At 40.4% G+C, this 15,766-nt stretch overlaps 1 protein-coding gene across 2 annotated transcripts in view; it reads left to right on the top strand.

Annotated features, from left to right (window-relative positions):
* The first annotated feature begins 9,804 nt into the window (after positions 1–9,804).
* LOC105464784 (OCIA domain containing 1) overlaps positions 9,805–15,766 on the top strand; it is a 57,757-nt gene continuing 51,795 nt past the window's right edge. Inside the window, exon 1 of one of the 2 annotated variants that reach the window (XM_011712833.3) lies at positions 9,805–9,961. The gene's annotated coding sequence lies outside the window, so the exon portion shown is untranslated. The remainder of the gene's footprint in view (positions 9,962–15,766) is intronic. The other variant, XM_011712834.3, reaches the window with a different exon arrangement.

Genomic DNA, 15,766 nt, shown 5'->3' with positions numbered 1-15,766 from the left:
TATTCCCACTTTACAGATAAGAAAATGAAGGCATTCAGAAAATAAGTAACTTGCCCAAGGCCACAGAGCTAGTCAGTGGCCAACTCAGGATCTAAAAGCAAGTCTGTCTGAGTCCTAATCTTTATGCTACAATGCGTCTCCAAATTTCTGCTCACCAGGAAACCTTCTTAGTTGATATGGCTTTTTATAAAGGTCTACCTACAGGCATGAACTGATTATACAGACTTCATATATTCCAATTCCTATAGTCATTATAGTTCTCATTATAAAGTAATAAATTGGCATTCCGGTTTATACACCATTATTACAAGTTTGGATAATGCCAGTCCAGTCCTAAAGAGTGGATCTCTTCTTAGAATGTTGACAACATTGGATTCCAGAGCCTGCAAGGCTACGCTAAGGCTAAAATTTAATAGTTGTAAATTTCACCATCATGGCCATGTCAAAGGTCTCGGCCTTAGCCTTACAGGAGTAATGTATGCTCCTAGGAATTTTCTTAAAGGACAGTTGCTGGACTTTCTGACATGACAATACCTTTCTTCAGGAAACATTTTGATTTCTACAAAGATGAGATCTTTTTTACTATTAGCTCCTAAGGCTGTCTGCAGCCTTAGCAATTTCCATTTTCCATTCACATGCTCATTCCACAATTATTTTTAGTGCCAAGTATATGCAAAGCAATGTGGTAGGTACTATGAAGGCAGCAAACAACACAAGCACAGTCTTTGCCCTCAGATTGTTTATTGCCTAATCTAGCTTAGATTAGGCAGGTACTGTGAATGCAGGAAACAACACAAGCACAGTCTCTGCCCTCAGGTTGTTTATTGCCTAATCTAGCTTAGAATTAGAGGCAAGTTGAATTCTCCTAACAGGTTTTGAGAGGAGAATGAGAATAAAGGGAAGAGAAAAGAAGGGGGAAAAGTGATTTGTGGGCATTTTTCCACAGGAGGAATGAAGAAAAAGGGCGCAGAGAAGAAGCAGAGCCTTGAGTTTTTTAAAAAATAACCCCGAGATAGATTTCATGAATGCTTATTAATATATTAATCATGACAGCAATATCTTCCTTCTCATATCCCACGAGAAAAAAAAAAGTAGTGCATTGTGACATGAATAACCCAAATCAAGGTGGACTTGGCTAAAGAGCAACTAGTGTCAGCAACAACCAAAGTACTATATGATTACGAGTCTTCTGACATGTCCATGGAGTTCATTGTCTCATCACCTTAACAATCAATGCACAAATATATATGAGATTATAAATGCAATTTGCATCAACTGATAGATTAATTTGGGCCACAGCATGCTTAATTAACCCAAACACTGCTAAGTTTTTGTCTATCCTAAAAGCAAAATCAGATTTTTTTACAAGCCTTGTTTTTCCTCTGTGACAGGAACAAGTTTGGCATGTTCAAAGAAGAGCAGTAGAAGAGGGAGAGTTATCAGGATGAGGTCAGAGAGGTGGATCAAAACATTAGGGCCTTGTAAACATGGGTAAAGACTGGATGTGGGCTGAGTACAGTGGTTCAGACCTGTAATCCCAGCATTTTGGGAGGACAAGGCAGGAGGAACGCTTTAGTCCAGGAGTTTGAGACCAGCCTGGACAACAAAGTGAGAGCCTGTCTCTATAAAAAATAGAAAAAATTATCTAGGTGTGGTGATGTCTGCCTGTGGGCCCAGATACTCAGGAGGTTGAGGTGAGAGCATCATTCGAGCCCTAGGTGGTTGAAGGTAAAGCGAGCTATGATGATGCCGTTGTACTCCAGCCTGAGAGACAGAGCACAATCCTGTCTCAAAAAGAAAGAAAGAAGGAGAAGAAAGGAGAGAGAGAGGGAGGGAGGGAAGAAAGAAGGGAGGGAGGGAGGAAAGAAGGAAGGAAGGAAGGAAGGAAGGAAGGAAGGAAGGAAGGAATTAAGGAAAAGACAGAAGAGAAAGAAAGAAACAAAGAAACAAAGAAACAAAGAAAGAAAAGGAAGGAAAAGAAAGAATGAAAAGACAGTCTTTAGAAGGAGTGACCAGTGAAGTAGAAAAAGCAAGAAGAATGGAGACTCTGGAAGCCAAGTAAAGATATGCTTAAGGAGGGAATTAATGATCGTCAAATCAAATACTGTTAAGAGGCCAAGCCGAATGAGAACTGACATGCCACTGCTGGATTTAGCAAGATAGAGGTCACTGGTGGAATTTTTTTTTTTTCTTTTCCTTTTAGAGACAGGGTCTTATTATGTTGCCCAGGTTGAGCCTCGAACCCCTGGGCTCAAGTAATCCTCTCATACTCAAGTAGCTAGGATTATAGGTATGAGCCATTGTGCCCAGCTTGCTGTTGAATCTGGACAAGGGTAGGCTTGGAGAAATAGTCCATTCCAGCTTTCTAGGGTAATGCTGGAATGGATGCTGTAATACTGGAAAAGAAGTGAATCAAGTTGAAAATGCAAGGTGACAAAGTAAAGACAGTAAAAATAGACATTTTGAATGGACTATTTCTATAAAAGGAAGTAGGAAAACGTGCCATATTTGAAGAAAGTTGTGCCACATAGTTGAAAAAAGATGAAGACACTAGAGAAAATTTATATCCTGCTGTATCCTGATGGGAGTGGTCAAGAAGAGAAGAAAAAATTGTGGATGCAGGGGATATTGAAATCGTTGGTGGGCCAAAGGGATGGGATCTAATGTGGAAATGTTGGCTTCAGATGGGAGCACTGATGGTTTATGCAAGGTAGCAGAAGGGAAGGCAAAGTGCATATCTACAGATCCTGGCAGGCTGATAGATTTAGTGAAGAAAAAATGAGGTGGTTTTTATTCTTATTGCTTCTATTTTCTCCAATTCAAAGGGTGGTCATTATCTAAAAGTTAGAAATGGAGTAAGTATGTTTGAGGTTTGAAGAAAGAAGAGAAGGTGTGAAATAATTATCTGGGAGGGTGGAAAAGGCCAGGGAAAATGTAGCAAGGTTGTTAAACAGAGTCAGGGCTGATCTGAGATGTATGGTTAAAACATTTTTGAAGGAAGACCAGTCAACATAGTTACCATTTTTTTTTTTTTTTTTTTTTGAGACGGAGTCTCACTCTGCAGCCCAGGCTGGAGCGCAGTGGCACGATCTCGGCTCACTGCAAGCTCCACCTCCTGGGTTCACACCATTCTCCTGCCTCAGCCTCCCGAGTAGCTGAGACTACAGGCGGCTACTACGCCCAGCTAATTTTTTTGTATTTTTAGTAGAGACGGGGTTTCACTGTGTTAGCCAGGATGGAGTTACATATTTTTTCTAGCAATGTTCAACTGCTCAGTGCTAGTGTGAAGTAGACAGAGAATTACATTTAAGACAGAGTTAGGTTTCTCCAGAAAGAAAAGAAAGTAATGTGCATGGAATGGATAGTGAAGAAGTGGTAGGTCACTGGATTGGCTACTCCAAAGGGTATGGTTGAGTGTGGTGATAAGGGTAGAGCTAGAAAGAGCTCCACCCTTTTAGAGACAGGGTCTTCTTATGTTGCCCAGGCTGAGCCTCGAACTCCTAGGCTCAAGCAATCCTCTCATACTCAAGTAGCTAGGATTATAGGCATGAGCCATTGTGCCCTGCTTGCTGTTGAATCTGGACAAGAGTAGGCTTGGAGAAATAGTCCATTCCAGTTTTCTAGGGTAATGCTGGAATGGAGTAGTTGGGACGCTGTAATACTGGAAAAGAAGTGAATCAAATTGAAAATGCAAGGTGACAAAGACAGTAAAAATAGACATTTTGAATGGACTATTTCTATAAAAGAAAGTAGGAAAACATGCCACATTTGAAGAAAGTTGTGCCACACAGTTGAAAAAAGATGAGGACACTAGAGAGAATTTATATCCTGCTATATCCTATATCATGCTGTATGCTATATGGATATATTGCATAGTGAAGTCTGGGCTTTTAGTGTAACCATCAACCGAATAGTGTACACTGTACACATGACGTATAATTTTTCATCCCCCACTTCCTCCCACTCTTTCACCCTTCTGAATCTCCATTGTCTATTATTTCACTCTCTAGATCCATGTGAACACATTATTGATCATAAGAGTATAGGATTCTAGAAGTTAAGATTTTTGTTCTTGCCCATTAGGTCATGAACAATAAAAGAGAAAAATAAATAAATAAACAATATTTTGGGGGTGATATAGTGATATGGTAATAATAAATTCCCATTTATCAAGATATATGACCATGATGGTGTTTTGTTGAAATGGAGTGGAGGAAAATAATATTGGAAATGAGAAGACTATATGTGGTAGCTCACACCTGTAATCCCAGCACTTTCAGAGGCTGAGGCAGGAGGATTGCTTGAGCTCAGGAGTTTGAGACCAGCCTGGGCAACAAAGTGAGACTCTGTCTCTACAAAAAAATAGAAAAAATTAGCTGGGTGTGGTGGTGTACACCTGTGGCCCCAGTTACTCAGGAGGCTGAGGTAACAGGGTCACTTGAGCCCAGGAGGTCAAGGCTGCAGTAAGCTGTGATCATACCACTGTACTTCAGCCTGGGTGACAGAGCAACATCCTGTGAGAGATAGAGAGAGAGAGAGAGAGAGAGAGAAGAGAGAAAAAGGGAGAAATAAAAAGAGAGAGGGAAAGAGCAAGAGAAGGAAGGAAGAGGAAGGAAGGAAGGGAGGGAGGAAGGGAGGAAGGGAGGAAGGGAGTAAGGGAGGAAGGGAGGAAGGAAGAAAGGAAGGAGAGAGAAGATTAAGGAACTGAGAGGGTAGGGTGTTTACAAGGATTATTTTTTTGTGGATGCTAAAGTCACCAATCATAGCAGTATGGGATAGTGATGGACAGAGAGAGAGAAAACTCGATGCTAAAATCTTTGTTGAATAAGCAAGAGTTAGTAAGTGGCTGGTAGATGACTCAATAAAGAAGAATAGTGGTCTGTTGACATGTGCTTCAAAAAAGTTAAGGGGTTTTATTTATTTTGTTTTCTTTTGTTCTATTTTTAGGGAGAGGAATCATAAAAATACCTAAAAGCAACGACAAGAAACAAGGATATCACCTCTAGGTCCTACAAAAATAGGATGTAGGAGAAAACATAGTGACCACTGAGAGAGCTGAGAATGTAGTTTCTTCAAAGGTGAGTCAAACTTCAGTTAGAGAAAGAGGAACCATGAATTCCAAAGCACACAGTGGAAGAATTTGTTTGGTTGGGGAGGAGTGGGAAATTGGCTCAGATCTATGAATATACTAAACTGTCTGAATGATAATGAATGAAGCAGCTGGTTTGGACTTCTGTTTGCTCTGAAGTTTATGACATTTGGCATAATGGGATTAATTCTGGTGGTCACCTAAGGGAAGGTGGGTATCAGTCTTCTTTTCTTAAAAAATTACAACATGTGGCCCCGTGCGGTGGCTCACAACTGTAATCCCAGCACTTTGGGAGGCCAAGGCAGGCAAATCACAAAGTCAAGAGAGCAAGACCATCCTGGAGGCTGAGGCAGAAGAATCGCTTTAACCTGGGAGATGGAGGTTGCAGTCAGCCGAGGTCATGCCATTGCACTCCAGTCTGGTGACAGAGCGAGACTATCTTGGCCTCCCAAAGTGCTGGGATTACAGGCATGAGCCACTGCGCCTGGCCTAATCCTAGCATTTGGGGAGGCTGAAGCGAGGGGATTGCTTGAGGCCAGGAGTTTGAGATCAGCATAGGCAACATAGGGAGATACCCCATCTCTACAAAAAAATTTAAAAATTAGCCATGTATGGTTGCACACGCTTGCGGTCCCAGCTACACTGGAGGCTGAGGTGGGAGGATTGCTTGAATCGAGGAGTTTGAAGCTGCAGTGTGCGATGATCACGCCACTATACTCTAGCCTGGGTGACAAAGCAAGACCCTGCCTCTAAAAAAAGAAAAAAAAGAGAAAAAAATAGTTGTTGTTATTATATTATTTCCTTTTTGGCAGTTGCAATATTAATTCCTAACTGTTAAACATTTATTAACATTCACCATTTATCTGGATATTGTTTAAAAATTCAAAGCAGCTCAGAGCAAATGAAATTAGCAACGATTTAAAACAAAACCAAACCGAGTGAAAACTTACAGGCTGCTAAGTGTTTATCCAACAATGAACTGTGCTGAATAAATAGAAGGAGGACTACAGTTCAAAGAATTTAAACTCATGTCCCAACAAGCTAAAAGGTATTAAAAGTCTGAGTCTAACAGCCTTTTACCCACCCTCCAATACTCTTAACATAAATTAATGACACAGAATGATATTTGAAACAATGGGTGTTTTATTTTAACATTTCAAGTCCAAGTGTTAACGTTTATCACTGGAGTTTGGAATGCCCAGATGGCTGCACTAGGATACTGATCAAACCTCCTTGAGTCTTGTTGGAATGCTACATACGGTTAATATATATAGCCCCAGCTTTGTACCTGATTTCTTAGTCCTAAGTAGGAGAGAGGCAGGTGGCAGCCTTGCCAGCTGTGTGGCCTTCCCTTCTATCCTGCTAAAAGTGGTATGATAGTAGGAAGAGAGCTGATTTTACCAGTGCAGGTGGTCCAAGCAATTTTATAATATGCTATTATTATAGTGATTTTGAGTAAGTCTTAACGAAAGCTATATTCAAAGTATAGTGGAGAGATAGATGACAAATAAGATTTGATTAAAATGATTTAAAAACCAGAACATTTCCATAAAAGTTTGAAATAGATGGCTCTTTTGTGCTCAATCTTTTCCATCTTTATAACTTCACCTATGTGCATTGTATAGTCATTACTCCCCTTGAGAAAAGCCTTGTTTCCAGATTTTTTTCCTCCTCAAGTCCTTTCCCAAAGCAGCTGCCAAAATCAACTTCCTCTGTTGCCATTCTGACAATGTCACTCCCTTCCTAAAATTCCCTTTAATGGCCCCTGTTGGTCTTTGTGTGAGAGGCAGACTTCTTGCACTGCCTTTAGGACAAACACACTATTTATTTATTTAAGGCTCAGATTTATTTAAGGCTCCTGCCTATTTTTACAAATCCACATGTCATTTCCCTCTCTATGTAGACTGATTACCTTTCAATGCCTTGACTTCTTTATGTTCATTAATGTTTACATTGTAAATATTTTCTCCAGTTTTGGCCAATAAGAGTTCCTTATTTTACTATTTTCCTTTCTCATCTCTATCCCAGCGCAAATCTACACACACTAAAAACCTCTGGAGCTATTCCAAAATTTGATTATTTTTGAAAAACTATACAAGAAATCATGCACTAAAATTTTTTTTCTGATTAAAAACTAAACAACATCAAAAACAAAGTACTTTTAAAGGATAAAAGTAACAGTGTGGAATTTCCCTAAGGCATGAAAAGACCTTCCAAAATGAATCACACGGCTGGCTGGGTGTGGTGGCTCACGCCTGTAATCCCAGCACTTTGGGAGGCCAAGGCAGGTGGATCACCTGAAGTCAGGAGTTCAAAACCAGCCTGGCCTACATGGTGGGACCCCGTCTCTATTAAAAAAAAAATACAAAAATAAGCCGAGCGTGGTGGCAGATGCCTGTAATCCCAGCTACCTTGGGAGGCTGAGGCAGGAGAATTGCTTGAACCTGGGAGGCAGAGTTTGCAGGGAGCCAAGATTGTGCCATTGCAATCCAGCGTGGGTGACAAGAGTGAAACTTCACATCAAATAAATAAATAAGTCACAGGAAAAAATATCCAATGTTATGATCATGGGCAACTTCTAGAAAAAGGTTCTCCAGATTCTGAAACATACTAATGCTATGTTCTTTTTTTTCATCTTTTTTTTTTCTTTTTATCCTAGAAAACCTGAATTCAAGACCCACCTTTGTTATTTGCAAATTGTGTGATTTTTGTCATTTAATCTCTTTGAGCATCAGCTTCTTGTTGGTAAAGCGGAAATAACAATACCTATATGGGCTTTTTGGACAATTCAATGGCATTTGTAAAGTAAAAAGTGCTGTACGAATACAAGAGATTATTATTACTTCCTTCAAGTGTTTTCTTTTGATTGTGAACTTTCCCAGGATTTCCCTCCTCATACACTTTTATTTATTGTATTTTTTAGAGACAAAGTCTCGCTCAAAGGCTGGAGTGCAGTGGTGCTGTAATAGCTCCCTGAATCCTCAAATTCCTGGGCTCAAGTGATCCTCCTGCCTCAGCCCCTGGAGGAGCTAGGACTGCAGGTGTGCGCCACCATGCCTGACTAATTTTTTGTTTTTTATTTTATACAGGTGGGAGTCTCACTATGTTGTCCAGGCTGGTCTCGCATTCCTGGCTTCAAGTAGTCCTCTTGCTTTGGCCTCCCAAAGTCCTGGAATTAGAGGCATGAGCCACCCCACCTGGCCCCACACATTTTTATCTGGGTGTAAATCTAGTAGTGCTGTTACAGACCTACCATCTAAATGGGAAATTGTGCTAAAGTTCTCTGAGATACTGATATTATTGCTAACATTTTTTTCTCTCAACCATTATTGCATTTTATAGGAAACCAGACATACTAATTTCATTTTTTCATTATAATTTTAAAAATATAGAAAGCTTATAGGATAAAATAAAATGTATTGGTAACTTCACCATCCCTTCCCCCCACCTCCCCCCAAAAAACCAACTATTACAATTTTGGTGTATTTTTTTCATATTTTTTCCAGGCACCTTAAAGGAATTATCTAATTTATTCTTCAAAACAACCTTGTGACCTAGGTGCTATTACCATGTTCTACTTTTCACAGGAGAAAAAAAGTCAGTTCAGAGACATGAACTTGCTCAAAGTCATATAGGTCAGGTGATCAGGTTAGGAATTGAGTCCTGGCCACCTGCTGCTATATATATGTTCAATATTAAAAAAAAGTTTAAATAAGGAAATATATAGAAAGCAAAAATCCCCTGTATGCCATTCTCCAAAGAGAAACTCCATCCACTTTCTCTCTTTCTCTCTATTTTTGAGTTGAACACTCGTAATAGTTTGGTATATATTCTTCCAGGATTATTATTTTTATTTTATTTTATTAGAAGCGTTTTTACCTTAATTTTAGGGGGTACATACTAGGTACAATTTTTAGTTTCTTTTTTGACAAAAAAATGAATTCATCTATATGTGTCTTGCATCTTGCCTTTTTGGCTTTGCTGTATTTCACAGACACCTTTTCATGTTGGTCCATGTATTAATCAGGACTCTTTATAGCAAAAATTAGACACCAGTTCAAACTACATTAGATTAAAAAAGGATTTCTTTTCTGCAAAGTCCAGAGGTATATCTGTACTCCATGTGCAGCTAGATCCAACTATTCTAAAGACAGCATCAAGAAACCTCTTTCTTCCATTCTGGTCTCTGCTTTCCTCTGTAGTGACTTCCTTCCCAGGCTCAACTAACAGTTGAGCAATCCCAGTGGAAGCAGTATGCCTTTTGCCAATACTTTCAGCTCAAATCTCAGTGTGGACAAGAGCCTAGCTTGAGTCGTGAGCCCATAGGTAGAACCAAGGGGTGGAATCAACCTCAACATCACCACACTAACTGAAAGTGAGGAACACTTTGTTTTGCAAAAGAAAATCAAGGCATTGCTACCAAAAGAAGGAAGAGAGCCATCTGGGAAGCCGCAGCAATAAGCATTTGCTATGGTACATATCGATCTGCTTATGATGTGAGCTAGTTGTTTTTGGCAATTGGATTACAGTTTAGTTCAACTATTCTTTTTAGAGATGGGGTCTTGCTCTGCTGCTCAAGCTGGAGTACGGGGGTGTGACTGTAGCCCACTGCAAATAAATATGGAGGAAGTGACAGCGTGTGACCTCTGACACTAGGTCATAAAGGCATTGCAGCTTCCTCCTCTCTTTCTCAGATCACTCACTCTGCAGAAGCCTGATGCCTGATCATGAGGACACTCAACCAGCACTAAGGAGATGAACTGAGACCCCTGCTAGCAATCATGTTAGTAAGCTGCCTTGGAAGTGGATACTGCAGCCCCAAGAGAGCCTTCAGATGATTGTAACCCCAGCCTACATCTTGATCACAGCCTGGTAAGAGACCCTGAGCCAGAACCACACAGCTAAGCCACTCCCAAATTTCTGAGCCACAAAAACTATGAGATAATAAACGTATGTTGTTTTGAGCTGCTAAATCTTGGGATATTCTATTACACAGCAATGGATAACTAATATAGGGACTATACAGATGGTAAGCAATTTGAATCCTTGTTTGGTCAATTCTATAACTTACTTTAGATAAATGTGAAAAAAGACATAAGATTGATAATGTGGTAATAATCCTAGCTACTCAGGGGAGAATCACTTGAGCCCAGGAGTTCAAGGCTGCAGTGAACTGTGATTGTGCCATCATACTCCAGCCTGGGTGACAGAGCAAGACTCCCATCTCTTAAAAAAAAAGAAAAAAAATTATCAGAAATCTCTCTTGTCCCTTTTATGCAAATTTTCCTTTGTATTGTATATTCCAGTCTGTTTAGTTAACAGCTGTTTAGAAAAAAAAAAATTGTTTAATGCTGAGCAATTTTATTTTTGTATTTTGGGGGTATATGAATTATACAGTTGTGTGCTGGCTTTATAAACTAATGATCTCTAGAAAAGATAATATTCATACTCTTGTTTTCTAAAATTAAATCCATCTCAATTTTCTTCATTCAGTTTCATGTCTGGCTTCTTTAGCATTTGTCATTTAAATTTGGAAAAACAGGCCAGGCATGGTGGTGGCTCATGCCTGTAATCCCAACACTTTGGGAGGCCGAGGCAGGCAGGTCACCTGAGGTCAGGAGTTCGAGACCAGCCTGGCCAACATGGTGAAACCCTGTCTCTACTAAAAATACAAAAATTAGCCACACGCAGTGGCAGGCGCCTGTAGTCCCAGCTACTAGGGAGGCTGAGGCAGGAGAATCGCTTGAACCCGGGAGGTGGAGGTTGCAGTGAACCGAGATCATGCCCCTGTGTTCCAGCCTGGGTGACACTGACACTGACACTGTCTCAAAAAATAAATAAATAAATAAATTTGGAAAAACATTTTAAAGAAAATATTACAGTTTTTTGCTTTATTAGAACAGTTTTTTGGACAACTTTGGAAAAGGACTTTCCATTTGTTAGTTTTCATTCTTAAATCACTTTTATGATTTTTTTTTCTTTTTTTCTTTTCTACTCAGGAACACTCTACCGTTTTAAATTTATAAAGAATGTTTACAACTCACTTCAAATTCTGGATTTTTAAATTAGACCACAGATACACAGCATAAGATTGATTGGGCTCATCACACTCTGTTTGATAGCACAGAATTATCACTGCCCTTGCCCTTTTAAATTAACTTTTTTTCTTTTTTTTCTTTTTTTGAGACGGAGTCTCGCTCTGTTGCCAGGCTGGAGTGCAGTGGCGTGATCTTGGCTCACTGAAACGTCTGCCTCCCAGGTTCAAGAGATTCCCCTGCCTCAGCCTCCCGGGTAGCTGGGACTACAGGCGTGTGCCACCACGCCCGGCTAATTTTTTTGTATTTTTAGTAGAGATGGGGTTTCACCATCTTAGCCAGGATCGTCTCGATCTCTTGACCTCACGATCTGCCCACCTCGGCCTCCCAAAGTGCTGGGATTACGGGCCTGAGCTACTGCACCTAGCCCATTTCTTTCTTTTTTGAGGTAGGATCTTGCTCTGTTGCCCAGACTGCAGTGCAGTGGTGCCATCATAGTTCACTGCAGCCTCAAACTCCTGGGCTCAAGTGAATCTCCTGCCTTAGCCTCTGGGGTAGCTGGGACCACAGGCACACACCACCAACAGGTGGCTATTTTTTTCAATTTTTTTTGTAGAGACAGGGTCTCGATATGTTACCCACACTGGTCTCAAACTTCTAGCCTCAAGTGATCCTCCCACCTCAACTTCCTGAGTAGCTGAGACTATGGTGCTTATGAATTTGTTTAAAATGCAGATTCTGATTGAGTAGGCCTGAGCGGGAGCTCAGGAGGAGTTCAGGTTTATAGTGAGCTATGATTGAGCCACTGCACTCCAGCCTGGGTGAAGAGCAAGCTCCTGTCTCCAAAAAGAAAAAGAAAAGAAAAAAATCCGAGAGGCACTGATCTAGAGCAGGGACTAGATCTAAATCCTGGATCTACCACTTATTAGCAATATGAACTACAGTAAATTATATGCCACCCTTGTATCTCAACTTCCTCATCCATAGAGTGAGGATAATACTACCAAATATCTATCAGGTTGTTATAAGGATTCATATTATATTGCTCTAAAGTGTTTAGAACAGTACCTGACTCACACTAAGTGTGTAATAAATGTTAGGCATTATTATTAATTCCCTTTCTTGCCTCTTTTTAAAAGTATGTTTCTCGATCTCTTCTTTGCATCATTTTAATCACTGGTTTCCAGTTGCAGGCTGGCCCAAGCAAAATCAACTGAGAGCACTTAAAAATTTAGATTCCTCCTTCTCATCTCTGATGATTCTGCTTCAGTAGATTTGGGGAGGGGCTCAAGAGAATCTGTATTTTAAAAACTTCCCAAGGTGATTGGATGCTCAAAGCCACTGTTTTAAACGTGGGTGTTTCCCAGGGTTCATTTTACTCTTTTGCTACTACGACATCAGCTTCATCTGTGGCCTGATGTCTGTAGCCTGGATGTTTTCCTGAGCCCCAGATCAGGCACTGTCGCTTTGTATCAGAAGAATTTTACACGTGTCATTTTATTTAGTTCTCAAAATAAGAGGTGGATACTATTAAAATACTATTTTTACAAACAAGGGGACCAAAGCACACTCAGTGTCATAAAGCTAGTAGCTCCAGACCAATACATCCAACTGTTCACTACAGCTCTTCACTTGGGTATTCTGCTATGTTTTGTGCATGCTCTCTCCAAAACCCAGGTATTGCAAATATGATGATATTAAGAGGTGAGGCTAGCTGAGGGCAGTGGCTCAAGCCTGTAAGCCCAGCACTTTGGGAGGCCAAGGCAGGAGGATCACTTGAGCCCAGGAATTCAAGACCAGACTAGACAAGTTGGTGAAACTTCATCTCTACAAAAAATACAAAAAAATTTAGCTGAGTGTGGTGGCATGCATCTGTAATCCCAGCTACTCAGGAAGCTGAGGTGGTTCAATTACCTGAGCCTGAGAGTTTGAGGCTACAGTGAATGGTGATTGCACCACTGCACTCCAGCCTGGGTGACAGGGTGAGACCTATCTCCAAAAAATAAAAAAAGAAAAAAAGAAAAAAGAAAAAAGATAGTGCCTCAAGGGATGATCCCTTGAGGGCTGCTCCCTTATTAATGGGATTAAGGACCTTATAGAAGAGGCATCGCAGCATTTGACTGGCTTGCCCTAACCCCTTCCTCCACATGAAAACGTGGTGTTCCTTCCCTCTGAAGAATGCAGCCCTCACCATACAACTGAACCTGCTGGTGCACTGATCTTGGACTTCTCAGCCTCCTACAAGATACACATTTCTGTGTTTGGTAAATTACCCAGCCTGCGGCATTCTGTTATAGCAGCACAAAGGAACTAAGACAATTGTAAACTCAGCACATCCAACACTCAGCTGATATACTTCTCTCCCTCAATCAAATTTTTCTCCCTCTAGTATTCTCTAGGGCAGTCAGGGGTTCTACCACCCAGAACTGTTACCAAACCTGAGAATCATTCTTGTCCTCTTCCTCTTTAACAACCCTCCTTAGTTGGTAACCACATCCTTTTGATTATATGTTTTTATTATTTCTTAAATCTGTTCACCTATCTTTAGGTGAACTTAGTTCAACCATCTTAGTTCAAGCCTTTTTTATTCTTTTTCCTTGTATTACTAAAACAGCCTTAATTAATATAGCTGTTCTCCTTTCCTTTAATTTAATCTGTTACCTACACAGCTCATAGTGATTTTTCTACAATTCAAATCTTATTTTTATTTATTTATTTATTTTTGAGATGGAGTAGCTGGGACTACAGGCACATGCCGCCACGCCCGGCTAATTTTTTTGTATTTTTAGTAGAGACGGGGTTTCACCGTATTAGCCAGGATGGTCTCGATCTGCTGACCTCATGATCTGCCCACCTCGGCCTCCCAAAGTGCTGGGATTACAGGCGTGAGCCACGGTGCCTGGCCCAAAGCTTATTTTATTTCCATTTCCTTGTTTAAAATCCATCTATGGCTTCCCTATTGCCTTCAAGGTAAAGGCGAGGCGTGATGGCTCATGCCTGTAATCCCAGCACTTTGGGAGGCCAAGGTGGGCAGATCACCTGAGGTCAGGAATTCGAGACTAGCCCGGCCAACATGGCTAAACCCCATCTCTACTACAAATACAAAAAAATTAACTGGGAGCGGTGGTGGTCACCTATAATCCCAGCTACTTAGGGAGGCTGAGGTAGGGAGTATTGCTTGAACCTGGCAGGTGGAGGTTGCAGTGAGTCGATTGTGCCACTGCACTCTAGCCTGGGTGACAGAGTGAGACTCCATCTCAAAAAATAAATAAATAAATAAATAAATAAATAAATAAATAAAAATTTTAAAAGTTAAAAAAAGTTAAAGTGTAAAATCCTAATTATGACATTTGAGGCCCTTCATGATATGGCCTCTGTCTACCTTATCAGCTCTTATCATCTTCTCTCTGCCACCTTATTCTCTAGCTATTACTAATAACATTTGTAGGATGCCCAAGCACCCCACTCTTTCACCTGTTTGTGCATATGCTGCACTTTCTGCCCTAAGCACCCATTCCTTTATTCTTCCCTTGGCTAACTAACTGCAGTCCCTCAAAATCACCTCTCCCAGAAAGTTTGCCCTGCTATGTTTTCCTCTAATGACCTAGGTTCCCTTTAATCACAGTAGTGACTTTATTGTATTATAAATTGCAGACTTAAGTACTTAACCATATGGGTTCCAAAATCAGACTGTTTGGAGTTGAATGCTAGTATCACTGGTTACTAGCTCTGTGACATTGAGTGTTCTTCTTAATTTCAGTGCTTTGGTCCCCTTGTTTGTAAAATATTATTTAATAGTATCTACCTCTTATTTTGAGAACTAAATGAAATGATACATGTAAAATTCTTAGAACAGTGCCTGGTGCTTGAGAAATATTAGGTATTATTATTATCTCTGCCAAAAATATCTAGATTTTTAGGAGCAGAGTGCGTTAGCTTTTTAGGAACTGGGTGTGTGTGTATGTGTTTAAGAGAGGAGATCTTACCACATTGTCTAGGCAGACCTCGAACTTCCTGGGCTCAAGGGATACTCTTATCTGTCCCTGGCATATGATATATACTCACTAATGACTATAATTTATTTATTTATTTATTTATTTATTTATTTATTTAGTCTTTTAAGAAATATTAGTTGAGCACCTGAGTGTCAGGCACTGTTCTAGGCACTGGGGATGCATCATTGAAAAAAAATTAAAATCCTGCCTCCTGGGGTTTACCTAGAGATGGACAAGGAATAAGTAAAATGAGAGGTTAGATTGTAGTAAGTGCTACCAAAGTGGAGCAATAAAAAAAAGGCAGGGAATAGAAGTGGGACAGGAAATGTCTGCAATGGGTAGTGATTGAGGATGGGAGAAAAAGAAGAGAGGAGTTGCAGTTTTCTTTTTTCTTTCTTTCTTTTTTTTTTTGAGATGGAGTCTTGCTCTGTCACTTAGGCGGGAGTGCAGTGGTGTGATCCTCCCGAGACATACCGAGATGTCCAAGGTCTATCTGAGTCAAAGTGCACCCCAAAATTTGGAAATCAGAAAGACAAGAAAGAACCAGCGAAGGAAACTGAAAAAGAGTGGTCAGTGAGATAGAGGGAAAAAAGAAAAGGGGGCCAAATTTTGGAACAAGAGAAATGTCTGCAATGGGTAGTGATTGA

This window comes from Macaca nemestrina, chromosome 3, assembly GCF_043159975.1.
Source record: "Macaca nemestrina isolate mMacNem1 chromosome 3, mMacNem.hap1, whole genome shotgun sequence".
Lineage (NCBI taxonomy): Eukaryota > Metazoa > Chordata > Mammalia > Primates > Cercopithecidae > Macaca > Macaca nemestrina.
This window is presented reverse-complemented; position numbering and strand designations above follow the sequence as displayed.